General features: G+C 44.4%; 1 protein-coding gene across 24 annotated transcripts in view; it reads left to right on the top strand.

The window, feature by feature from the left end:
• LOC142158631 (poly(rC)-binding protein 3-like) overlaps positions 1-27,491 on the top strand; it is a 1,531,228-nt gene that overhangs the window by 1,085,652 nt on the left and 418,085 nt on the right. For 21 of the 24 annotated variants that reach the window (XR_012692823.1, XR_012692822.1, XM_075212788.1 and 18 more), the window contains one exon: positions 7,504-7,576. The exons of the other annotated variants lie outside the window; for them this stretch is intronic. The gene's annotated coding sequence lies outside the window, so the exon portion shown is untranslated. The remainder of the gene's footprint in view (positions 1-7,503; positions 7,577-27,491) is intronic. 24 annotated transcript variants of the gene reach the window in all.

The raw sequence follows: 27,491 nt of genomic DNA, 5'->3' as shown, positions 1-27,491 counted from the left end.
CCCGTCCGTTCCAGAGGGGACGCTGCCCTTGCAGTCCATTCCAGAGGGGGGCGCTGCCCTTCCAGTCATCTCCAGAGAGGGTCCTGTCCCTCCAGTCATCTCCAGAGAGAGTCCTGTCCCTTCAGTCACCTTCAGAGACGGTCCTGTCCCTCCAGTCTGCTCCATAGAGAGCCCTGTCCTTCCAGTCGGCTCCTGAAACTTTGCATGTGGTTCAGCCCAAGTTGCCACTCCATGCAGTTCAGCCGAAGTTAATAATAATTGTATCCTGGCTGTAGCACCACTGTCCACCAAAGGGGCCACTGTGGTACTTAGACTGCTCTTACCTGCCTCGTTTGCTGGAAGCTTAAACACCTGCTTCTGGCCTATATAAGCCTGCCTGTCCCAGGCAACCTGTTAGGATCTGCCTGCAAGCTTATGCATTACATGCTTCTTTGCCTGGCAGCTCCTGCCTTTGTCCTTATTATTGTATTGCAGCAGTACCTCTGATTATCAGAGGTGCTGCTATTGTGCCTTTCTTGTTTGCTTTAGGGGTTAACTTGTTCACTAATTATTCCATGCACCTGGGTGTGTTCTCATTTCCCTTATATATACCTGTCACTCCCAGCACACATTGCTGGTTATTGTTGTCATATCCTGATGTTACACCCTGTGGATTCTTACTCCTGCTTTGCTCCTGTGATTATGCTGCATTGGGATCTCAACATACATTTTGCTGACCTGTTGTCCCATCCTGTTGTTCTTTTCCTCTGCTGTGCTTATGGTTTCATGCTGCCTGGATCTCTCCATATTACCACTTACCTTCATCAGCCATCTACCCGGTATTTATTCCTGTATGTTCCTGTATATTCAGTCTTCAACAATAAACTTTGTGTGTTTTCACTTCATTCCTGGCTCCTGAGCTGCACTTTGCATTTGAACCGTGACACAACCTTTGCCAGATCATCTGTTGCATTTACCTGTGTTGCTGTTCCTGTTCCCTGGCTCCTGTTCTCTGAGTTCCCAGCACATCTATCCGCAGATCATCTCAGCCACTGTGTCTATGTCACGGCTCTGAGGGTGATTTGCAAATCCCTTGCCTCTATTATAGAGGATGGTGGAGGCAGAACACAACAATACTCTTAGGATAAGTTCACGGCTTACAAGCATCAATAAAACAGGAGAAAGTAGTAGTGCTGCAACGTATTATATTGAATGTTGGTACAACAGGAATGGAAGGAATTAGATATATATATATTGGTAAAGATGAATACACGGCAATTCGTTGTAATGCAGACACTAATCACATATGCTACTTCATAGTCGGTAACCCTTGGCAACAGCATGAGATCAGATGATATACAGTTCAACGCAATGACGATAAACAAGAACACTAGGATCCATTAGAGAACCACACAGCAGATGAATGTGAATCACTGGTAAAGCTTACAGCCCAAACAGAGTAGTATATAGAACTAGCTGATCCAAGAGTAGAGATGACTCAACATAGCAGGTGGTACTGGAAACACTGTGATTTTTATTAAGTAGAACAGCAAGCGTTAAACATCACCCAAGGAATTGGATGAACACTGACACGTGCAGTAGAATGTTGCCTAGAAGTAGCAGAGACGTGAGTAGTATCTGAACCATGCGTGGAACTACAGGTAGCAGGTTTCGTTGTAACTGTAATGGTAAGTTTGCTGTAGTATGAAGCAAATGAACAGAGACACGTGACTTGAGCCCAAGTACTAGCCACCGGCACAACAAGTAGTTCACAATAACAGTCCAGTAAACAGGTAACAGCAGAGTAAGGATAACCCGTGTAAGACGTGGAACTACAGGTGACAAGTAACTTAATAGTAGCTCTTACAGCGAGATGCAGCAATCTTAGCCAGCCAGACGTAAAGGTGAACCAATAGATAAGGCCCAAGTTTAGCAACAATTAACGATACTCGTTCAGCGTGCAGATGAATAGCGGAGAGGAGTTCCAGCTTGCAGGTGAACAGCAGTGAGGAGTTTGCAGCTTGCAGGTGAACAGCAGTGAGGATTTTGCAGCTTGCAGGTGAACAGCAGTGAGGAGTTTGCAGCTTGCAGGTGAACAGTAGTAAGGAGTTCAGTCCAGCGAGCAGGTAACAAACACACAGGAGGAGAGGTATACAGCCAGATCCAAATGCAACCAGAGTAACACGAAGAACAGGTAATGAGCCCATAACCTTGGCAGGTTAATATAGTGCTCCAGGACCAATGAGGTTCAGAGGAGGTCCAGATCACAGTAGCCAGGAACACCTGTGAAAGTAATGTCTCTGAGGCAGAAGCAAGCAGAATCATGGTTCTTAAAGGGAAAGTCACAGAGCCGGTACCTAACTATGGGACCGGCGTGTGACAGTCTACTCCAGTATCCTGTTGTGACGCTCTGCAGATTATTGCTACGTGTTGTCTGAAGTTTCCAGCGCATCTATCCGCAGATCATTTCAGTCACTGTGTCAGCTCCAGTATCCTGTGGTAACGCCTTGCATATTATTGCTACCTGTTCTACTCATCTCACCACCTTTCCAGAGGTATCCAACCCTGCAATCCGCAAGCTACTCGTCGCAACACCTTTCCAGAGGTATCCAACCCTGCAACCCGCAGGCTACTCGTCTCAATACCTTCCCAGAGGTATCTAACCCTGCAACCCGCAGGCTACTCCTCTCAACTTCTCTCCGTGGTCTTACCTTGGGAACACTGACAGAACATCCATATCCATCGTAATCAGCAGCCCACCGCACAAGAAGTGTACATTCCCATATAGTGAAAGAAGGAAACAAAAGAGAGGAGCAGAAGCACAAGCGAAGGTACAGCCATAAAACCTTGAGGTGCTAAGTGCCAATCAGGCCCACTTTTTAGAAGAAAAAATGGAGAAATCCCTTTGCGCTCTGCTTCCATAAGCGCGAGCCCCCGCAGCAGAGAGAGCAAGTTGAGAAGAAAAGTCAAGGAAGAAGAGAGGGTCGTATATAACGTTTATACACATCAGTTTTCCACCTGCCTAACTCCTTTATAGCGGGCCTTGACGCCCCCACTACCACAGCAGCTGTGGCTGCCCCAATATGGAAAGAATGTGTGCCAAACTGAGAACCGGTCATACCCACAGTCGCCAAGGTACATTTAAACACCACTAAAGATTGGTACCTAGTGAGGGGGGAACCATCACCATGCACCAGCCACGGGAGAGCACAACTCGACCGCAGAGAAGCAAATTCACGGATTATTACAATCGGACAAAAAGAACAACCAACTTTTGGGACCATTGTAATTCAGCTAGTCCGATTTAGATTTCCACACTTTGCAGCACACAGGATTGCCAGATAAAACCACGTGTTGCCCAAGTATCCCTGAAAGGTGGGCGGATCTGGAGGAATCAATTAGCACGCTCACCCGAAGAGCGCCAAAGTATAACATGACATAAGCCACGCTAAATAAATCCACCTCATAGCTATCTCGCGCCATCTTTGGGATTACGTCCAATAAGCTATATAACAGGGAGTCGCTAAAGGGACTCCAGTGACCCTGCCGTAGCAGCTCTAGACCTGCCAGATTGGAACCTTGCCCAGACAAATGCAAGCATGTGCTTGTCCCCACCTTCTTCACCGCCATGGCCCTGGCTCCGGACACAAGCAACACAATACTTCTTCTGAGTCGTAGGAGCAAGGGATGATTCGGCCAGCCCCTCTATGTCAGCTTGACAGCCTACCATACATAAGCGAGACAGGGTAAACTCATTAGGGATGCCCCAGGTGCCAAAGTTCTAAACCTCCCAAATTGTCCCCTAGACAAAGCCAACGTATTCTCCATGCTAGGCACAAGCAAACCGCCGCAGAAGTGTAAAAACCAGAGGCCTATTGATTGCCTGTACTACTCCGAGGTTGTCACACCAGAAAACTATTTGTTTCCCAACAAACCTGCCTGCCAAAAGCTCTACCACCACCACTATTGGGAACATCTCAAGAAGTGTTAAATTAATTGTCCAGCTGGACAGCACCCATTCCCTAGGCCACAGGGCAGCACACGACTCCCCTGCAAAATAGGCCCCAAAGCTTACCGCCCCAGGCGCGTCCATAAATAGTCACCAGCAGCGCTGGCCATAAGCGCTCTCGATTAAAGTTTTGAAGTAACCAGTCCCAAACTGCCAAATCCTCCTGAATCTCCGCAGAGAGAGGGATTCGACCATACTACAAAATACCCATTCCATAGGTATCACCCGGCAAGCAAAATTGGAACAGCCCCAACAAAGCTTGAGCCTGCCCTAACGTCACTCCTCCAGGCCCTAGCACCTTGTTAATCGCACCTCGCAACTTACTCACTTGGCCCAGCGGTAGCCGACACAGGCCCAAGACCGTATCTATCTCGATACTCAAGTACGACAACCATGTTGTCAGACCTTCCGTTTTTTCTCTAGCGACTAGGACACCCAATGAATGGAAAAGACCCATTACTGAAAACAACATCTCCTTCCAGGTAGTCGCACTCCCATGCCTGACCACCAAGAAATCAAGAGCCCCTGTAATGCCCAGGCCTACTTTCCCACCGCACAATCGCCCTGATGGGGCACAAAATGCTTCCGCAAGCGCTTAACCAGCCACTGGGGGCAGTCCCCGGAGTCCGAAGATGCAATACTAGAGCTATAACAGTCGGACAACAAAGGTTGACCATCCGATAAATCATACATATTCGTCTCACCTTAAAGAACGGAACCGCCCTCAGAGCTGTCAAACTGACCTTCCAAATTCAATTATAAAGAGGCATGCCGCTTGTGATTCCCTGACCTGGAGATTCTTCCGGCACCGAAAGTCCCATCATCTGCTGGAGTAGACCTGTTACTAAGAGAAGCCAAAGACATAGAGCAGCAAGACATAGACCGTCAACCCTGTCAACTTTCTCACCTTGCCACCAGGAACCTCCCACACTACTATGGGCTGTCCTGCTCCTGGACCGAGATAAATCGGCAACACCGTGCCCACTGACTACCGAGCCATGTTAAGAGTGCTGGCACTCCTGGGGGTAGGACCCTGCCCCGACACAAATCTGAGACTGTGTGACCTCCTGTGAATCAGGCGGAGCGTGGGCCTCACTCTCCATGCGGCCTAAAGGAAACCGTTTTTTCTTAAAGTGTTGGGACTACTTGCTAGGGTTTCACCCTCGTACAGAGGACTGACTGGTATGGACAGTATGGTTGTCTTCCCCACACCCAGAGGACCCGCTGCCAATGTGTGAAACCCCCTTACCTGTCTCGTGAGACCTAAGAAGTGCATCACAATTTTCCCTTTCGAGCTAAATGCTGGTAGATAAGAGAAGAGGGGAACAAGACAATAACAGAATACACTAAGGAGAAAACAAAACAGGGGAGAATAGTAAGAGAGAAAACCAGACAAAAAGAAAGTAAGGGAATGAAAGAAACCAATGAAAATATGCAGTAGGGGACTGGCAGGGAGAGCAGAGTGATACTTATCCACCCAACGTCCAGCAGCACAAAAGACTGCTTATCCTCCGCCCATTCCATATATCACCACCGAAGATCCCTCCTCTGTGACATCAGATGGGTGTACTCTCTAAATCAAATTCTTTACCCCCGAGTATCACTACAGTCCACAGATCCAGCCTCAGCTTATAAAGTCCCTCGAGCTTATATTCAGCCCTCAGTTCCGAATATTTTTTTTTTTTTGAAACTGTATTTATTGAGGTCTGAATTTGCATTTCTGAAATAAAAAAATATTTGATCTCAATATTTTCATCCAGTATGAACAGAGTGCCTCCTTTTGTACAATCAATTTCCTTATGTAGTGATTCCCCTACTTCCCTCTGTGTAGCATAGGGATTCCCACTATTGATCCACTTTCTATAAAAATCTAGAGAACTATCTTTGAACTAATTTACAAAATCCATCAGTTCCATTTGTAAGTGTATATTCCACATCAGAGAATTTACTTCAGAAGTCCATGGTAGAGTTATGATGAATGGAATGGCAGATGAGCAAGTTGTCCCAGGATGCCCATATCGTCACATCCCCTTTAACAGTGTGGATGGCAATGAACAGATGAAATATGACTATTTTCCTTTTGTAATGAATTGGAGAGGGATTTGAATGTTGATTGGGAATAACTTCATTAATTTAATCAACGGTGAGGTACAAAGCCACTTTTGCCCTCGTTGGAGATTACTGATATGTGTTTGAAAACTGTAACTTTAAATATTTTTTTTTTCTCTCAAAAAGTTTTATACTGTATTACATACCCAGGTCCGGCGCTCCCATTAGGCAACCTAGGGCGCCGGGACCTGCAGGGCGCCGCTAGATTTTCTAATCTAGTGAGGGCTTTTAAGAAGAGGACGGCGGCGACCATTACAAAACAGCAGCAGGCGCCCCTCCGCCGCTGCACTTCTGTCCCAAACCGCTATCTTGGGACAGAAGTGTAGCGGCGGAGGGGCGTCTGCTGCTGTTTTGTAATGGCCGCCGCCGTCCTCTTTATCCAATCCGATGCGCCCTCACATACCTCTCCCGGAGTTAAACATCTGAATTTGGACGTTGTACCAGGGATCTGGGTAATGTACTTTTCTGGTTTCCTCTTCTCCTCTTACCCCAGCATAACACTAGAAGTTAAACTGTAAGTGATATTCCGATGTAATAGAAGTCTGCACTATGGCGGCAGACATGTTTGTGAAGACCAGCACGTGTGTAAAGTAAGCATTAGCACATTCCTACAATAAATAAAGTCTCCCAAACTCTAGTCTGTGTTATCACTGGTGCATTGTGCGGCCATGTATAGTAAGGAGAAGCCCCTTCATCTTTAAGAGAGCTAGTTATATGATGGAAATGAGGTGAATGAGATGAATGCAGCAAGTCACTGTGCTGGTTTTACCAGGGTCAGTGCACTCTGCTGCCAGAGATTGCAGGGAGAGGAAAACATGAAGCAAAGGTGCCCCTGGACGGGATAAGCCAGATACACTCATGTATCCAATATATGTCTGTTTCTGCTGCATCTGCCACTAGATGTAAGGGTAATATGTATTTTATTAATCATTACACAGGTCACTTGTTCTATTGGAAGCCTTCTGTCTTACATATCCAGTGCTTTCCAATTTTTAGCTACTGAATTATTTAATAATTGGTACTTTATAATAAAAAATAAAAATTAAATAACAAGTAATTGTATTGATACATGTGGCGAGAGCAGTATGCCAGGCATATTGACTATAAAGATTAATTAAGCCTTTCTGGCATCTCTTCACTCTCAGTAAGGTTGTAAATGCCTTGTACTGTGTGACGGTATAGGGAATTAATGTGATGTAGAGGGGGGGCAGTGGTGTTATGCAGGGGGTGCACTGGTGTGATGCAGAGAGGGGGCAGTGGTGTGATGCAGAGAGGGGGCAGTGGTGTGATGAAGGGACAAGTTGGGGCCATCTATTCGGATTACTTTAAAAAAAGTGCATAATTCATAGACTTATTGTGTCAAGTTGTTTGTTCCGAAATATAACACCTGGATACCTCTCCTCTAGAAACCTTGTGTCTGCAGTGGAGTCTGGACAGCATTCTGCATCAAACATCACTGCATCTGGACCACTGGAAGAGGTAAGGCTCACCTTTTTTTTAAACACAAAAGCACAAAGTTAATCATCTGAGGGTCTGTGAAGTTGGTGTTTAGTGTGTTCGCGGGGGGCAGGGGGGAGGGAGGTATTTTGAAATTTTGCCTAGGGCGCCGAGAACCCTGGCACCGGCCCTGTACATAGTACAGCTTTTATATGACTGTGGCTAAAAAAGCAAAAAAGTATGTCATAATTTAATTTAAACATGCTGGAAATCTATTGCATGAATTTACAATAACCCGCTTCTAATATTTAACATAACAAATTATATAATACCTCTAACATAAAAACTGTCCCACTGAGAGCAACTCAATACTATTAACTATATCTAAGACAAGAGTTCCATAAACTATTTGCCATTATAAACATAAATATTACAGTCTGTAATTTATTTTACAACCCTAATGGATATAATAAAAAAAAAAATCATGTAGTAAGGTGTATCAAAAACATTTTCCAGTAAGTAATAGAGTATCAAGTTAAACAATGTATAATAATAGCATGCAAAATCCTATGCCTATGAGCATATGCAAAATCTAAAATATTTTTTATGTGTTTTTCCCATTCCAGATTAATTTTCCTGTAGGCTTTTAAACAGCAATATTCAAAGCCATTTTAAATTCTTAAATACTAGATTAGCAAACAAAAGAAAGGGATTATGTTACATAATTAAGGTCCCTTGCCATATGGCTTCATTAAATAATCTGACCAGACTGCTTGTTATGTAGCAATATGAGCCAAAGATAACAGGGTATAACCTTTTTTTCTGCAAAAGATTTCTACAAAACAGTGCTATTCGGCAGCTCTAATGTGTTGTTTCTGGTGGAGAGCACCAGAAACAACTTTAGTCTTAATTTGCAAAATTCTCAACAATTCCACACCACTTTACATCTTCTCTGTTACACTGCCCCACATGTGACTGTTCACACCAGATTGATTCTAGCTACATGTATTGCTGTATTTGTTGCCTACTAATATTATTATATTTGACCATTATTTTAGCATGTATTTGTTTTGTGTTGTATACTTGCTCTACAGTGCTGAAGAATATGCAGCATCTTACTAAATAATTACGCTAATAATCTTTTCTCCCTTAATTTATTTTACTTATTAATTCTTTCTCAATGGAGTCTTATAATAAACAACTAATAACAGGAAGGAGAAGGCATGCACTTAAGAGGGATTTATCCAGTTGCCTGGAAGCCCCCTCATCTGGCTCAGTCTGATCGGCATGCTGGTTCCTCCCTCAGGATGCCACAGATCTACAGATTTATTCTGCTTCCCTTCATTCTGCACTGTTATGTCCTGGCCCAATCTTCTGCAATGACACCCTAACACGTGCAACACATGAAATAGTGCAGTCACACAAGTACAGGAAAGGGGAGATAGACAGAAGAGTCTGGTGCTGGTCTGTATGTTTGTGAAACAACTATGGATCCTGTTTCTTGAATTATGGTCTATGCACAGCTTTCTAAGATTTGATTTACTTATTGTGAATTTAGTGCATCTTCATGTGCGTGTATATATATATATATATATATATATATATATATATATACATATAAATATATATAAAATGGTCGAAGTGGGCGTGTATATAGTCACATCCACAGTGGCTCTGCAGATAACAACCAAGAGTTTCCACCTATAGTTCATTAAAATATCTTGTCCTGCTAGACAAAATCTCCTTTGCATTTAGGTGCCAGTCTTTATTCAGCATGAATCACCACGGCCATTAGGAGCAACATGTTGTTCCCACAACATAATGCCATCCAGACAAGCTATATTGTGTGCATACTTGTAAAAATGATCCAAATATACAAGAAATAGGTGTTTTGGTATTAAATATGTATAGCACTATAAAAATATAGCACTATAACACCACACCTGCTAAGATCCTCCTCCACTAGAATGTTAGATATAGCAAGGTGCAATTTATATTAATATTTATACATAGAAGATTTCTGTAAAGTATATGCTGTGAAAGTGTCTGTTACAAACAGCAGTTAAACTGCATATTTGAAGCATCATCATTGTTCTTGTTGTCTGTTTAAGTAAGAGCTACTCCTATATAAGGATGAGCGGGCTCGGATTCCGCTAATCCGAGCCCACCCGAACAGTGCGGATCCGACGGGATCCGAGCACTGTTCGGGAACTTTCGGGCGCCAAACGAGGCCAAACCGAGGCTATGACATCCAAGTCTCGCGTCAATGCAGCGCCGCTTTAAATTTAAATGCTGAAGAGGCTGAACACGCCGGAGATGAAGAATCCGGAGATTCATACATTTACCACTAAGTGTTCAATTGTATGAGGGCATTATTACTAGAGATGCTCACTGACCCCCATGTTTTGTTTTTGGTTTTGGCTTTGGATCTGGATTACCTTCGGGTTTTGGTTTTGGATCTGTATTTGTTTAGAAAAATTGCTAAAATATGCTAAAATCACATAATTTTGCTGTTTTTTTTGATCCTACATTATTATTAACCTCACTAACACTAATTTCAAATCAGGTTTGACCACCTCACAGGTCACATTATTATTTTCATACACTTTTGGACTAATACTGCAGCGATCTGGCTGGATTGTAAGCGACAGAGCAATGACTCAAACACACAGCAGTTCCTAGCACATCTAGGACACATTGACACACAGCAGTGACAGAAAAGAAAAGTGGGGCAAGATGGAATTGTCCCTGGATCATGAAATCAGTTATGGTTCATTTGATCGCTCAACCTGTTTCTTCGATAAGTGAGGTAATTCTACAGCTAATACATTGCAATGAGCACTGACCCCCCGCCCCCCCCCCCCCCCCCCCCCCCCCGGATGCTTGCTTTTATCAGACACACACCAATCCAGGGTGCTAGACAATGCACTAAAAAGAGCCATTGTAATTCCCAACAAAATGCTAGTTCATCAGTGAACTTCGAATCAGCCCCAATTCCCACAAAATTATAATCCAGTTAAGTAATTTACATGTAGAGTGCAGATTACAAACACAACAAAGCACATGCGGGAGAATGTGGCCTCTAAGAGGCTGACTAATAGACACAAAGACATTGCATGTATGGTTATCCAGGGATGTCTGCCTCTCAGGACATTCACGCACTCCTGGAACCTGTGACGATATGTCCACTACCCTTTCTGCATCACCAGAAGGGAAACAGCACAGCGTATTTTTGGGACTGTCCCACTGCACAGGCACTGTTGGATGCCTTGGAACATGAACATAAGTACAGTGTGCCCAGAACTTGCCTTTCATACCATTCAGTATTTTATGGATTATTTCCAGGGACCCACATCATTGAGGAAATCCAGGAGGCCTGGAGCTTAATGAACTGCTTTAAGGACGCCACTTAGCTTGCCAGGAATCGCCTCATCTTGAAAAGGGAGAAGATGACCATCCAGGACTGTCGCAGGCTGATCCACAGCCTACTAAGAGACTATAACACTATTGACAGTCCTGAGGAAGAGGAAGATGTTTAATTTTCTGTCTCCCTCTTCTCCTTCTCCCCCTATTTGTCTGCTTATTCAATATAACACAGTTGAATTTGCCTGCAAATTCAGAAGACAAACCTGCTTGTCTTCCTATTCATCGATGACTCTTAGCAATGGAGCGCTCGTCTTTGGGTGTACATTAGACCCTACACCTAGTAGTGCAAATTAAGAATAAAAGCCTGCAAGGACTTGTAGATTACTATTTCAGCAGTGATCAAATGACCAAAGCAACTCTTAAATTTTGGTTTATATTAGACCCTACACTTATTAGTGCAAATTCAGAAAAAAAAGACTGCAAGGACTGGTATATTAGGATTTCAGCAATGACCAAATGACCAAAGCAGCTCTTCTATAAGGGTGTATATTAGACCCTACACTTATTGCTGCAAATTAAGAAAATAAGCCTGCAAGGACTTGTATATTGTGTTTCAGCACTGACAAAAATAGCAATGGAGTTCTTGTCTTTGGGTGTATATAACGCCCTACACTTAGTGCTACAAATTCTAACAAAAAGCCTGCAAGGACTTGTATATTTCTATTTCAGCAATGAGAAATTCAGCAATGGAACTCTGTGCTTTGTCATCCTTCTGTATTCCTCTCTCAAATGGCGCTAGATCGCTCTGGAGGGCGGTATTTATTAATTCCAAAACTCACGAGATCCGACGATGTCACAATGACGTTTTGCCTCGTTTTGGAATCTGAATAGGCGTGAAAGTACCGAGTCAACATTGGCTCAGTACTCGGAACCCAGCAGTTCGGGTGGGTTCGGTATTTAAGAAACCGAACCCGCCCATCTCTAATTATTACTGACATTTACACTATTTAGTGGACAAAAAACAGTTGAGGTTTGACTCTGAGCAGCACAACCAATTTAAGAACCAATTGTATCATTTTGAATCATATTGTAGAGAAGTGTATGAAGAATTTCAAGGTAAAAATCCCTCCTTTCTGTTACGAGCCACGGCGGCTCTGGGTACCGCTGCGACTCACTCCCCTCTGCTTCCGGACCCCCCGGCCGTCGTCATGATGACCGGGACGTCATTTCCGCCTTACCCCGACCATTGCCAAGACAACGGTCGGAATGCTCCTCATGTGTAGCGCCGCATCCAGGGCAGCCGGGCGCGTGTGCAAATTAGAAAGTAAGCAGCTGGCCCATTAACCTTCCTGTGCCTCTGGCATTTCTATTGGCCAGTGCTAGTATTTAAGGCAGGGAGGGGCTTTGCTGCTGACTAAGCGTGCTTTGTTCCTGTTTGCTGTTACCATTGGATTGATTACTTGTTGCCGACCTTTTGCCTGATGCCTGATTTTGTTTGATTGCCTGTGCCCATTGACCTTTTTGCCTGGACTCCTACGCTGCTGATTTGCCTGTGACCTCTGACCCCGGTTTGTGCACTGGAACTTCTGCTGCCGGCCTCGACCCTTGGCTGGACCTCACTCTGCTATTGCTCCTATCCTCTATCACTGGTTCTCTCCAGTCAGCGCACAATTCACGACCCTCAGCTGTGTTATGAGCGTTTTGTCGCTATCCAATAACGATTGTCGAATCTCGATTTGTGTTTCCAACGCAAAAAGATTTATTCTCAAAAAGTAGCAGAATATATTCAAGCAAAATAATACTAAGTACAGCCGTTACTTATCGCAGGCGCTCTGGATCCAGTGAACAGTCATTCAGTCCTGAAGTCTGTGGACAAGATGTCTGAACACTAGATGAGGAGCTGCTGCTTATATACACACAGAGATACAGTAAACAATGCAGCTGGTCTAGCTTGCTTCTATTGGTCCAGGTTTCAGGAAGGCCCAGGGGGTTGTCGATCATTGGCTAGTTCAACCTAAAGAATCCAAAGGCGGGGGTCATCTCTCCATGGGATATGCTCCGATCTTCCCGCCAAGATTCATAGTCTTAATAGTCCATAATTCCCTAAAATTAATAACTTGCGTATGCACTCTGCAATCCCTTCACAGAGTGAACCAGACAGTCGCAAATGTAAAGGGGATTAATATGATACCACACATGACATGATTCCGTCAACCTGTACCATATGTTTTACTGATATGCATATAACTTATAATATTACACATAAACACTACTATATTTCGACATAAATAACTATGTGTTGCAACTACCATTAATGTGTACTATTTTACAATGTGTGTGTTGGTGCGAATGTATGTAAAAGCGTAAATACTGTTGTTTCCACGTGTTGCGGCTGCATACGCCCTTCCACGCCGTAGCGTGCCATACGCATCTTTTCAGACAAAGACAACCAAGTTTGCTCGATTTTGATTGAAATGACTTTATCCAATTTGCTGACTTTGACAGTTCCACCCTTTGATAGTGTAATAAACTATCACCTAATCACCGTTTCAAGTTCAGGGTTATACTTCACAGACCATGATCTCGGTATCTGGCACCATCCTTTCAGTCTTGTTCTCAGTGTTTCTCCTAGAAGACTGTTTTCCACACTTCAACACAGTAGGAACACCTTTGACACATAAACCAATTGCTAAGATGACACCCAGTATAAGGAGAAGGAGCTTATTATTATTATTATTAATATTTATTTATAAGGCGCTACAAGGCATCCGCAGCGCCGTACAGAGACAAACAAAATCACAATACAATGGGAGACAGCACAGTACAGTAAACACAGCAACTCAGTACGCTCAATGCACAGCTAGAGAGGGCGGGGAAGGGGGAGGGAGGATCCGAAAACGACGGGGTCCAAGAAGGGGGGTGCGGAAGACAGGGAGACCCCCAGGGGGGAGGAGGGAGCGAAAGTGGACGTGGGGTGGAGGACCTTTGAGGAGGAGGGCTAAGTAGCTGGAGAGCAGAGTTAGAAGTGGTGGAAACAGGAGGAGAGATGGCCCTGCTCAGAGGAGCGTACAATCTAAGGGGAGGGGTGGACAGACAGAGAGACGCAGGGGAGAGAGGGAGAGTAGGGGGACAGAGGCAGAAGATAAGGTAGGAAGTTAAGTGGGAGACAGAAAGGCTTTAAGAAAAAGGTGGGTTTTTAGGGCCCGTTTGAAGCTGGACAGATTAGGGGAAGTTCTGATGGAGGGAGGGAGCTTGTTCCAGTGGAGGGGGGCAGCGCGGGCGAAGTCTTGGATACGCGCGTGGGAGGAGGTTATAAGAGGGGAAGAGAGGCGACGGTCAGAGGCAGAACGGAGAGGGCGGGATGGAGCATGAATAGAGAGGAGGGTGGAGATGTAGGGCGCAGTGGAGTTGGCGAGGGCCTTGTAGGTGAGTGTGAGGAGCTTAAAGAGGATTCTGAAGGGGAATGGGAGCCAGTGAAGGGCTAGGTAGAGGGGGGAGACAAAAGAGGAGCGGCGAGAGAGGAAAATAAGCCTAGCTGCAGCGTTAAGGACGGATCGAAGGGGATCGAGATGAGAGTGGGGGAGGCCAGTGAGGAGGAGGTTGCAGTAGTCCAGGCGGGAGATGATCAGAGAGTGGATAAGGCATTTGGTGGCATCTTGGGAGAGGAAGGGCCGGATGCGAGCGATGTTGCGCAGCTGGAAGCGGCAGGATTTAGCAAGAGAGAGGATGTGGGGGCCAAAGGAGAGAGAGGAGTCGAGGATGACACCAAGGCAGCGAAGTTGGGGGACAGGGGAGATAGAGGTGTTGTCGACAGTGATGGAGAGGTCAGAAGGGGATGGGGTATGAGAGGGAGGAAAAACTATGAGCTCAGTTTTGGCAAGGTTAAGTTTGAGGAATCGAGAGGACATCCAGGAGGAGATGGCAGAGAGGCAGGCGGACACCCTAGAGAGGAGGGAGGGAGAGAGATCAGGAGAGGAGAGGTATAGTTGAGTGTCGTCAGCGTAAAGGTGGTAGTTGAAGCCGAAGGAGCTGATGAGTTCACCCAGGGAGGAGGTGTATAGAGAGAAGAGTAAGGGTCCCAGAACAGAGCCCTGAGGGACCCCGACTGGAAGGGTGGATGGGGGGGAGAGAGACCCAGAGGTGGTGACAGAGAAGGAACGGTGAGTAAGGTAAGAGGTGAACCAGGACAGGACTGGGCCGGAGAGGCCGAAAGACTGGAGGGTGTGAAGGAGGAGGGGGTGGTCAACGGTGTCAAAGGCTGCAGAGAGGTCAAGGAGGATGAGAAGGGAGAAGTGGCCCCTGGCTTTTGCAGAGAGGAGGTCATTGGTGACTTTAGCCAGGGCAGTTTCAGTGGAGTGGAGGGGGCGGAAACCAGACTGGAGAGGATCAAGGAGGGAATATTCAGAAAGGTAGGAGGTGAGACGGCTGCAGACGAGCCTCTCAAGAATTTTGGAGGCAAAAGGGAGAAGAGATATGGGGCGATAGTTCGAGAGAGAAGTGGGGTCGAGATTAGGTTTCTTAAGAATGGGGGATACGAGAGCATGTTTGAAGGAGGAGGGGAAGATGCCAGTGGAGAGGGAGAGATTAAAGAGGTGAGCGAGGTGGGAGCAGGTGGTGGGGGAAAGGGAGCGAAGAAGGTGGGAGGGGATGGGATCCAGGGGGCAGGTAGTGGGGGGGAGGATAAAATGAGAGAGTGGACTTCCTCGCCGGTGGTGGGACGGAAGGAGTGGAGGGGAAGGTGGTTGGGGGGGGAGGACAGAAGAGTGGGAGGGGTGGAAGAGAGAGTGGAGGAGGAGATTAGTGTAGCTTACCTACACTAGCAACCATTTCCTGTACCCATTACCCCAGACCAGAGAACCATTTCACAGGATTCAACCACGAGAACCATCCTGCCACCTTTTCCCCAATCTCATATAACGAAGAATTATGGTTCCTTCGAAATTCCCATTTCAGTTGCAGAATTTTATCCATCTTCCGGTCTATAACCTCCTTAGGGTCATCCGTATTATTGGTGATGTACGTGCAACATTGAACACCAAACTAGGTGGCCAACGTCACACAGTACCCACCAGTAATAGATGTGAGATAATTTCGTACCAGTCTATGTTGCACCAACTCCTTCTTGTACGCTTGTAGCTCCCTTCCAGTATACCTGAAAGTGTCATCATACATCTCGGTGATATTGTCTATCAATTTAGCTAGGTCTTGTATATAGTTAAAGTTTAATGTTCCCCGAGCGGTCCTGGTGAGATCTAGAGCAACCATAACTTGAAAACCAGTGGTTTCACTAATCAATTTTGTAGCTATGGGATCCTCACCAGGAATCATATTTCTCTTGCCACGGTGTTCATACTGTGTGTGTATGTATGGTGGTGATGTAGTCTTGTGAATACCAACCATTTCTTCATGAGTAATAGTCATGATTTCAGGAACCAGTTTAACTAAGAAATACAAGCCCTTGGAACTCGGAGTCACTCAGGAATAAGCTTTCCTCCCACACACTAAGTACACATAATCAGGGAGAACATAAGGAACAGTATGCCCATTAATTATATCACACAGGGTTTTGATAAAACTACCCATGCCTAGTGTCTCCATTTGCTCAAGACACGTGTCGGCGTGGATGACATTCTTACAATTACCTATAGAAACTTTTCCAATGGATACTTTCTTATTTTTGGTTATACGCCCTAATTTGTGACTTTCATCAACATTCCTGCTTATTGGTAACCTTGTAAGTCTCCCTCCAAAATGAGCGTGGCATGCCATTGTCTGATCTGATAGGTCAGCTTCCCAATTCTCCAGACGCTTTGCATGAGAGATATTTAGGCACAGCAAAGATCTGTCTACGGAGTATTGTCGAAGCGTCAGACTAGGGGACCTAGTGTTATTGTACCTCCCTTCTATGGGCCTCCCTCCCCTCAATTCGAGCACCTCAGAGATATTTAGTGGGAAAGGCACTAGTCCTATGTTATGCTGTCCCTGAGGCACATGAGAGCACACACAGCACTCGGTTTGGTTTAGAACCTTACCCACCAAGGAGTGATAAACCTTCAGACGATGCCCGCCCACATTCAGATTACTGGTGGACTGGCATCGCTGGATGCATCTCTCTTCAACTAGGGAGTCACAAAACTTGCAGATACAATACTCATCAGACAATAGCCCCTCACACTGGCTCCGAGTTCCTGAGCTAGCACACCTTTTCATAACCCCTGGGCCAAGCTTGATAATGGGCTGCTCTGAATACTCTAGTAATTTTTCCTCGATCTCCATCTCATCCGTATCACTGCCAGAACCTTCCTCTGTCCTCCATCCTCCTTCACAAAAATAGAATGTCCTAGAAAAAGTAAAAACAAGGAAAATCCTGGAACAAAAGAAAAACAAAAACCACCACTCCATAACTGGAAAGATAGTTCTGATGCAACGTCTCTGGTTCAGGTGTCTTGACTGCAGGCTTTAGGTCTCCCGGAAAAAATTTACGAGTGACAGATCTATGTCGTCGGTCTCAGTTTTATCTCGCACTTTCTCCGGGTTACTGACTCTCCTGCAGTGGGTGGAATGGACCCAAGTGTCTCTCTCTGCAACCTTCAGTGATGTAGTTCTGGTCAGCAGCACTTGGTACGGTCCTTCCCAACGGTCTGTTAAACAACCTGAACGTAAGAAATTGCGGATCATAACATAGTCCCCAGGTTCAACATCATGACAGTTCGTTTCTGGCATACCAGGTGACAGCATTTTTAGTTTTTGTTGTTGTTGCATTAGCTGCTCATTTTTATAAGATATTGTACAGTCACTTCATTATTACACTTCAAGTCGCCTTGTGGACTCACGATCAAATAAGGTTGTCGGCCGAACAGTATCTCAAAGGTAGACAGATTAAGAGGAGGTCTTGGAGTGGTTCGAATGCTATGGAGGACTAGTGGCAAAGCTTCAGGCCACGCCAACCCAGTTTCAGTCATTATCTTACCAAGCTTGTTCTTTATAGTACCATTTACTCTTTCCACCTTACCACTGGCTTGTGGTCGGTAAGGGGTGTGAAGTCTGCTACTGATTCCCATGAGCTTACACATATTTTGGAAGATATCACCAGTAAAGTGGGTACACCTATCACTTTCAATGATTCTATAGATACCAAACCTACACACAAACTCTTGGACAATTTTCTTTGCAATGAAAACAGCAGTATTAGTGGCTGCCAGATATGCTTCTACCCAACCGGAAAACACATCGATACATACTAACACATACTTTAGATTCCTGCACGGTGGTAATTGGATATAGTCAATTTGTATTACCTGAAAAGGTATGTCTGTAGGAGGGATGTGGGATGGCTCAGTTGGAATAGTTTTCCCAACATTTTTCCTCAAACAAGTAAGACATGACATTGCTTTCTTACCAGCCTGAGAGGAAAATCCAGGAGCACACCAGTATGCTCTCACCAGTTTGCACATACCTTCTTTACCCAGGTGAGTCAGACCGTGTGCTGCTTCAGCCAGGCTTGGATAGTATGTTGGGGGAGCTACAGGCTTACCTTGTCAATCCCTCAAGAGTCCTGAGGACTCTTGACCACATCCCTTCGCCTTCCAGACCGTCTTTTCCTGCCAGGAACACAAATCTTGCATTTCAATTAATTTCTGCATGTCTAATGTCTGAAAAACCATCATAGTCTCGGTCGATACAGTCATAGGTTGCCTTGCTGCCCATTTAGCAGCTTCGTTCGCCCTATTATTGCCCAATGACACGGGTCTTCTTCAGAGGTATGGGCTTTGCAGTTTATGACGGCTACCCTCTTGGGTAACTGTATCGATATCAAAAGTCCTTTTATGTGTTGTGAATGTGCCACTGGCATACCTGCTGCTGTCATAAAGTTTCTAAGACACCAAAGGGCCCCAAAATCATGCACTACCCCGAAGGCGTACCTAGAGTCAGTTTAGCTGATTTATCTTCTGCCAACTCACACGCTCTCCTTAATGCTACTAGTTCCGCCACTTGGGCTGAGTGAGGTGGGCCAAGGGGTTCAGCTTCTACCACATCCTGATCGTCTACAACAGCGTAACCAGTACATAGTTCTCCCGTCTCTGTCTGTCTATGACAACTCCCGTCTGTATAAAACGTAAAATCTACATTTTCTAAGGGGTGTCACGTATGTCAGGCCTTGCAGTAAAGGTCAGGTTCAGGTGTTCCATACAATCATGCGTATCACTGCTCTTGCCTAACTCAGCATCAACCAGGGTCTCCTCAACTCCCACCCTTTGTGTCTCTAGAGACACATATGGAAGGTATGTAGCTGGATTTGAGGTGCTACATCGTTTGATGGTGATGTTTGAGGGTGCCATCAGAGCTAGTTCCCATTTTGTGAATCATGTCTGGTTTGAGCTGAGTTTAACAGAGCTGATACAGCATGGGGTGTATAGACAGTTGAATCATGTCCTAATTCTACGTCCGCACTCTTACTTATCAGAAGAGCAGTTGCTGCTACACTTCTGAGACATGTTGGGAGTGATCGTGCCACAGTGTCCAATTGTGCACTGTAGTATACTACCGGTCTGCTAGCATCACCATGTTTCTGTGTGAGAACACCTGCCGCACAACCGTCAGCTTCCGTACAGTATAGCTCAAAAGGCTTTTCATAATCAGGTATTCCCAATGCAGGTGCTCTAGTCAGACTATCTTTGAGATTAAAGAATGCTTGCTCTGACTCTTCTGTGTGTACAACACGTTCTGGTTTTGAGGAAGAGACTAGCTCCTGCAATGGTAATGCCAGAATAGAAAAACCTGGGATCCAGGCTCTACAGTATCCACACATCCCCAGGAAGGTACGAATCTGCTTCTGGCTCTGCGGCAGAGTCAAGTGTTGTATGGCCTCAATTCTGTCAGTCGTCAGATGTCTTAGCCCCTGGGTGAGACAGTGCCCTAAGTATTTGACCTTAGTCTGACATGGCTGTAACTTGTCCTTTGCCACTTTGTGCCCTGTTTGCGAGAGATGGAGCAACAACAATTTAGTATCATGTAAACATGACATAAAAGAATCAGAGCACAACAACAAATCGTCCACATATTGAATTAGAACAGATCCATTGCTAGGCTGGAAAGTCTGTAAACAGTCATGTAAGGCTTGCAAGAAAATACTGGGGCTGTCAATGAACCCCTGGGGCAGTCTGGTCCATTAATATTGCACCCCCCGGTAGGAGAATGCAAAAAGGTTTTGGCAGTCAGGGTGAAGAGAGACTGAGAAGAAAGCAGAACATAAATCCATGACAGTGAAATCACTAGCAGACGGTGGAATCTGCATAAGGATGACAGCTGGATTCGGCACTATGGGGAATTGGCTCTCAACAACTTTATTAATTCCCCTTAAGTCCTGGACTAATCTATAGCCCCTCCCCCCACTCTTCTTCAGAGGGAAAATGGGACTTTTTGCTGTGCTCGATGTACGAATTAAAATCCCTTGTTGCAACAGCCTTTCAATAACAGGATATACCCCTAATTCCACCTCCGGTTTTAATGGGTACTGTGGGATTTTTGGAGCTATCCTACCACTTTTTAGATTTATCATGACAGGGGCTACGTTTGCCATCAATCCAGTGTCCTGTCCATCTTTGGTCCATAGTGAACCTGGTATTTACAGCAACATCCCCTTTACTTGAGATGGACTTTGTTCTATAACAGTAGAGTGTAACATTAACCTTTGAGGGGTGTCCAATATATCCTGTACCTCATGCGCGACCTTCTCTGGTATATCTAAGAATACACCATCTGAAATACAGTATATGACACATCCCATTTTACATAACAAGTCTCTCCCTAGCAAGTTAGTAAGAGCCGCTACAGCTAAGAGAAACAAATGCTTAGTATGCAGGGGCCCGATAGTAACTTCAGCGGGTTTAGTTAGAGGATAATGTAACACTCTTCCCGTTACCCCCATAGCTGGAATAGTCTTACTGGTCACCTGTAGATTAAGAGGAGATGTTATCACAGATCTGGCCGCCCCTGTATCTACAAGAAAAGTTTGTTTCCTACCAGCTATGTCAACTATCATTGTTGGTTCTTCTCTCTGACTCTCAGTTAACCTCACTGGCTGTAGACTACAGTTATGACCTGACCCCTAGCGCTGACTATCACTTTTCCCGCACAGCATTTGCTGCTATAATATGTGCGGGTAGATGTTAGTCTATGTGAATTATTCATTGGAGGATATCTATGTGTCCCACCTCTAGGGTTGTATCTGTACTTTTTACAATCCCTCCTAACGTGTCTTTCTTCATTACAGTTGAAGCATCTGATCAATCTATGTTTCTTATTATGTGGGTTGTATGCTGGTGGTCGTGTATGCATCCCCTCTAGAGCCTGTATACTCACTGTCATTAACCTATCACTTTTCTCTTCCTTTTTTCTAAAAAGGTTTTTGTCATGCTCCACAGCAGACTCGCTAAGAGAATCTACTGTGATGCCTCTCCAATTAGGTAATGTGGTTTGTACTATGGTTTTTAAATTTTCCCTAAGACCATCCATTAGTACTCCTACAGCTACTTCCCTGTGATGTTTTATATCCCAGTGAACCGTGTTATCGCTGCTATAGCTCTAACGAAGTAATCTGATGCTGTTTCACTATCTTTCTGTTTGATGGTGAAAATTTTACTCCAATTCGCTACTACTGAAAATAGATGGCTAAATGTTGGATAATTTGTTCTATATTCTCTTGATTCACCTCATCTGTCAAGGTATCATCTTCCTCCAACGAACAATCTTTTATACATTTTTGTACGTTAGTATTGGGAGGAAGACATGCCATCAACACTACACGCCAATCCTTATTGGTTGGTTCGTGTGCATTTCCTAAGTCTTTTCTGACACTTTGCCAACTCTTTTCTAGGATCTGGGAATTCAGTCATAATGGAACGTAATTCTGATCTAGTCCAAGGACCATGCATTGTTACATTTCTTAAAGGAACTACACCATCCTTATCCGCCTTCCCATTGGGATCTGATATTGTGCGGACTGGATACGTACCCACTGGTTCACTATCTTCAGGGTTAGCTACTTTGAATATTGTATCTCCTAGTGGTCACACTACTCTCACCTATCTCAGCCATTGCCCCCTTTCCATACTTACGCTGAACCTCTAACATATTAACAGCATGGGCAATGGCTGAAATTACCGTGGGTTCATCCTCTTCTTCAGAAACACTTGCTTTAAACTAACTTAAAACAGGATATAACTTAGCAATTTCCTTTTTTTTCATTTTTAATAACGGCTGTACTTACTCCCCCCGCCACACAGGGTGGCCGGGGCGCGCTTGCGCTGAGTTCTCCACGCTTCTCAACGGCTACTTCCGTTGTGCACATGCTTTTCGCCACGCCTACTTCCGCTGTGCATTCGCTACTCTGCCACGTGTTGCCTTCCATTTGCCACAATTTTAAACAGTTATTATGTTTATTTCTCACTTTTGTTGACTTAATCAACCACACTTTATCTTTTACGTTATTCAGTACCTCTGCTTTAAAACTCCCTATTGTTGGGAAAGGCCTTACACACTCTTTTGTCACAATACGCAGTTGCGTAAGCACCATATTTCTTGCACATAAGAAACTGTGCTGAACCAATAGGTCCTTCCTTAGGCTGTACACTGGCCATCTCTAGCGTATGCTTAGCACCCATGTTGCACAGTACCAGTCTATGCAGACCACACTTCCAAAAACACTTTCAACCCTTTGCTACAAACACTCTACCGCTAGAGATCTCTTACTGGCCATTGACGTATTTGCTCAAGCCGCGTCCACTCGCTTCCTCTCGTACCAAACGAGGACCCCTAACACAGAAAATATCACTGTGGGACCCAAGTGCTATCAGCTCCTCGATACCCTGGCTAAACCACAAAAATCTGTTGAGTTTATTACAACTGGTAGCACAAAGTCGATACAATCAACCAGCCTTTCCAATGTAATTCCTCCCCGCTGCCTTCCCAAGTTACAATCACAGCTTTCCTTGCCGTGCGGTCCGATCGCAATGCTTACAAATACTAACTATGAATAAACGTTGCGATTACTCTTGGGAGCGCGCGCAAAAACTTCCTTTGTTTTCGCTCCCGGTATACCTGCCCCGTATACCGTCCTTCAGTTGGGCAACCTGCCTCATCAGACAGCAACTGAGCACCTCAACAATTAAATAGTCTGTCTACATTACAAAATCACACACTATACACCTTTTCTGCGCAGAAAATCAAAAGTTCCCAACAATAGTAATAATGTCTCAGAGGCTTTCACAAGTAATTATACTATGCACATATAATAACTATCAAAACGATTGTTTAACCACGTGGCAAATCTACCGGAAGTTCACATACGCTAAGCAGGAAGTACACATACGCTATGCAGTACAATATATCAAAACGCAATATGACAGAAAAAGAAACAGTTTTCTCTTTTGTCCCTAGATTCTAGTTAGCGCACCTTCAGATTATGCAAAACGGACATTCGGTTTCACAACACAGAGTAAAATTCAGGTTTTGAACACATTGCGTTCTTACCCGTATATGACGCGTCTCCACCCTTTGTTGAGGAACCGAAATCCGTTGGTCTTGCGTATCGTCCGGCAACGAAACCTCCAAACTCACGAGCCCCCAAATTGTTATGAGCGTATTGTCGCTATCCAATAACGATTGTCGAATCTCGATTTGTGTTTCCAACGCACAAAAATTTATTCTCAAAAAGTAGCAGGATATATTCAAGCGAAATAATAATAAGTACAGCCGTTACTTATCGCAGGCGCTCTGGATCCAGTGAACAGTCATTCAGTCCTGAAGTCTGTGGACAAGATGTCTGAACACTAGATGAGGAGCTGCTGCTTATATACACACAGAGATACAGTAAACAATGCAGATGGTATAGCTTGCTTCTATTGGTCCAGGTTTTAGGAAGGCCCAGGGGGTTGTCGATCATTGGCTAGTTCAACCTAAAGAATCCAAAGGGGGGGTCATCTCTCCATGGGATATGCTCCGATCTTCCCGCCAAGATTCATAGTCTTAATAGTCCATAATTCCCTAACATTAATAACTTGCATATGCACTCTGCGATCCTTTCACAGAGTGAACCGGACAGTCGCAAATGTAAAGGGGATTAATATGATACCACACATGACATGATTCCTTTAACCTGTACCATATGTTTAACTGATATGCATATAACTTATAATATTACACATAAACACTACTATATTTCGACATAAATAACTATGTGTTGCAACTACCATTAATGTGTACTATTTTACAAATGTGTGTGTTGGTGCGAATGTATGTAAAAGTGTAAATACTGTTGTTGCCACGTGTTGCGGCTGCGTACGCCCTTCCACGCCGCAGCGTGCCATACGCATCTTTTCAGACAAAGACAACCAAGTTTGCTCGATTTTAATTGAAATGACTTTATCCAATTTGCTGACTTCGACAGCTGTCTGTAACCAAGTCTGTCCCCACCACTAGGTGCTCCAGCGAAAACCAGACTTCTGAGTAGACTCCGGGTTTTGTGTGGCTGGCTGTGGGGGTTCCTAACACTTTCCCTATGCCATTAGACATTCACCTGGGGGTAAATGTATCAAGCTGAGAGATTTCTGGCGGGTTTGAAAAGTGGAGATGTTGCCTATTGCAACCAATCAGATTCTAGCTATCATTTTGTAGAATGTACCAAATAACTGATACCTAGATACATTTACGCCCTTGTGTGATAGCAGCTATAATTTCCCTCTATCACATATGCTGTCTAATGTACCCACTTGGAGTTCTTTTTTAAAATGCTATTTACATTATTCTAATCATCATTGATAAGGATGGTGATGATATAGTCAATATTGAGGAGTATGACCACTGTTAGCATAATGGCCATTAGTAAATTGCTAAAATAGCTATTATTTGTTCAACAAACAACAACCAAAGTGTTGTCTTTTGTGAACACTATAACTGAATACACAAGGTTTCCAATCAGGGAAGGGGGGAGAGGTGGATCCCAATGAGCCCCAACAGCTGCATAATACTTAAATTAAGTAATTATAAATTAGCCCACAGGCCATGAACATTACTGCACGATACAGTAAATACAGCTTACGCAAGTAGCGTTGCGCATGCACAATGAGCTACGTTACTTGCGTAAGCTCTATGTACAGTATTAGGTGATTCCCCCACTAGCGTGGGAAAATCACATAATACTGTAGTTATAGCTTACGCAATGAACTTAAGTTCATTGCGCACCGGACCTCCTACCTAGTAGGAGGTGTTAGCGTCGGCTCAAGACTTTTTTTATTTTTCTCCAATCAAGATCAAAGATTCGGGATCTTACAAATATGGGGCCCTCCTGGCCGAAGAAATGAAGATATTGGACAAGCCATCACTTTTGGAAGTATAATTTGCTGGGACTGGGGCAAGCAAAGACTATTGGAAGAAGAAAGAAGACATCTTTGGTGAGTATTTGGTTTTTTTTTATTTTTATTAAATAGATGTGGTTTAAATGAGGGTGGTTAGTGTATTTATTGTGGGGTTTTTATTTTTAATAAATATGTGTGGTGTTTACAAGGGTGTTGTTATTTATTTAACTTTTTTTTTGTGGTACTGCAGGTCCCAGCAAGCCAGGGATGTCAGGGCATGTTGGCACTTGTGGTTTCCAAGTGCCAACATGCCCTGGCAGCCGTGGGTATGCTGGTGCTTGTAGTTATACAAGCACCAGCATGGCCACACTGTTTTTGGCAACCTGGCTGGCTGGGACTTGTAGTTCCACAAAACAAAATGGCGCCCGTAAAAAAAATTCATACTATTTCGCCGTATTACCCTACTACCCACAGCCCAGGGGTAGTAGGAAGAGCCCTAGTGCTATCAGCACTGGGCTGGTTCTTTCTAGGGGAAGGGCCCGCTCGTTTTTTTTGGCGGACCCCACTCCCTAGGGAATCCAGCCCAGCGCTGAACAGTCTAGGGTTGGTTAGCCATTATGGCAGGGGGACCCCTGCCGCGTGTCCCCCTGCTATAGTGCCGCCAACCCTGGCTGGTTTGCCTAGTGCTGGTAAAGTGAATATCGGGGGACCCCACGCAAAATTTTCCCCCGATTTTCACGGAACCAGCACTAGTCAGGCAGCACTAGGGTTAAGCATGAATAGTGGGGGGACCTCACGCTTTTTTTTTTTCAACTTTTATCTGTTTTTTACCATTTTAACACTGCCAGGGCAGTATAACAGTGATGTGTTTCTACAACACACTGCTATCAAGCAGCGTGTTGTATCTGGCGTGTTTTGAAGCGAACTCTCCTGAGTTTACTAACTCGCAGCTTCATACATTTGAGAGCTGTATAGCTGCAGTGGCAAACAGTCGGGAGTTTGATCTCTGGCGATTTTGCAAGTAGCGATTTTGACAGAAGCAGAACTCTGGCGATTTTGCATGAAATCTCAGCTTCATACATCGGCGAGTTTCAACTCTCCCGAGAAAATCGCTGGAGTTGCAAAATCGCACTTTGATACATTTACCCCTAGATGTGCCAAGGGGGTTTTATCTACTGCCATATTCTGCTTCTAAATTTGCTGTAAAATATTGTAGACAAAAAACCCTACAGTTTAACCTTGTCGATTACAGCTTCTTATATTTACACAGTGAATGTTAGTTCCACATATTGCAATATATGTTAAGCTGACCAACTCACGCCAAAGGCTTCCCATTCTGGTCAGTCCTAACATGATTAAATGCTATGCTATTTTATCTGGGCTTAAGGCTTACCTGCACACAGCTTTTAAAGGCAAGTCTTTCCCTAGCACTAGCAGCCATGGGAGACCTGGGACTCACCTGACACAAGTTGGAATTAATTAATGTAAAGTATGGGGTGCAAGAGTCATGGGACTTACATTGTATAAACAAAAACAGACATAGATCCTTTGCACTCACCATGGACAAACTGGGGTGCAAGAGGGGGTTGCCCACATTGTATAAACAAGAAAACAGGGATACTCTGCACTCTCCAAACACATAATTAATGCTGTACCAAGTACTGTTCTATATTAAAAACAGGGAATGTTAGTGCCACATATTGCAATATATGTTAAGCTGACCAACTCACGCCAAAGTCTTCCCATTCTGGTCAGTCCTAACATGATCAAATGCTATGCTATTTTATCTGGGCTTAAGGCTTACCTGCACACAGCTTTATATATATATATATATATATATAATCGTAACAGAAATGAATACTCCTGTTCGGCTTGGTCACTGACACAATCGAGCCATTCCAATTGCTGTTTGATTCCTTAATGACATTGAGATCCAACATCTTTTACATTTCCTGTCTCACAGCTATATGCCTAGCTTCAAGAATGCGGTATAGTCTTACTCTCACTATCACCACTGGAGGGACATTGAGTTATTAAGGAGAGCAAAGTAAAAAAAGGAATAACTTTGCACCTTGACAAAACCATGTTGCATTGGAGGTGGAGGTATATTTAAAATGTGGGGACAATTTTTTTTATTTGGGGTAGGGCATGTCCTAGATTAACTTTAAATCTCAGTGTAACAATAAAACTATCAAGTATTTGTCTGCTACATGAAAAAGCAGCAGGAATTTCCTTAC

This window comes from Mixophyes fleayi, chromosome 5, assembly GCF_038048845.1.
Source record: "Mixophyes fleayi isolate aMixFle1 chromosome 5, aMixFle1.hap1, whole genome shotgun sequence".
NCBI classification, from domain to species: domain Eukaryota; kingdom Metazoa; phylum Chordata; class Amphibia; order Anura; family Limnodynastidae; genus Mixophyes; species Mixophyes fleayi.
This window is presented reverse-complemented; position numbering and strand designations above follow the sequence as displayed.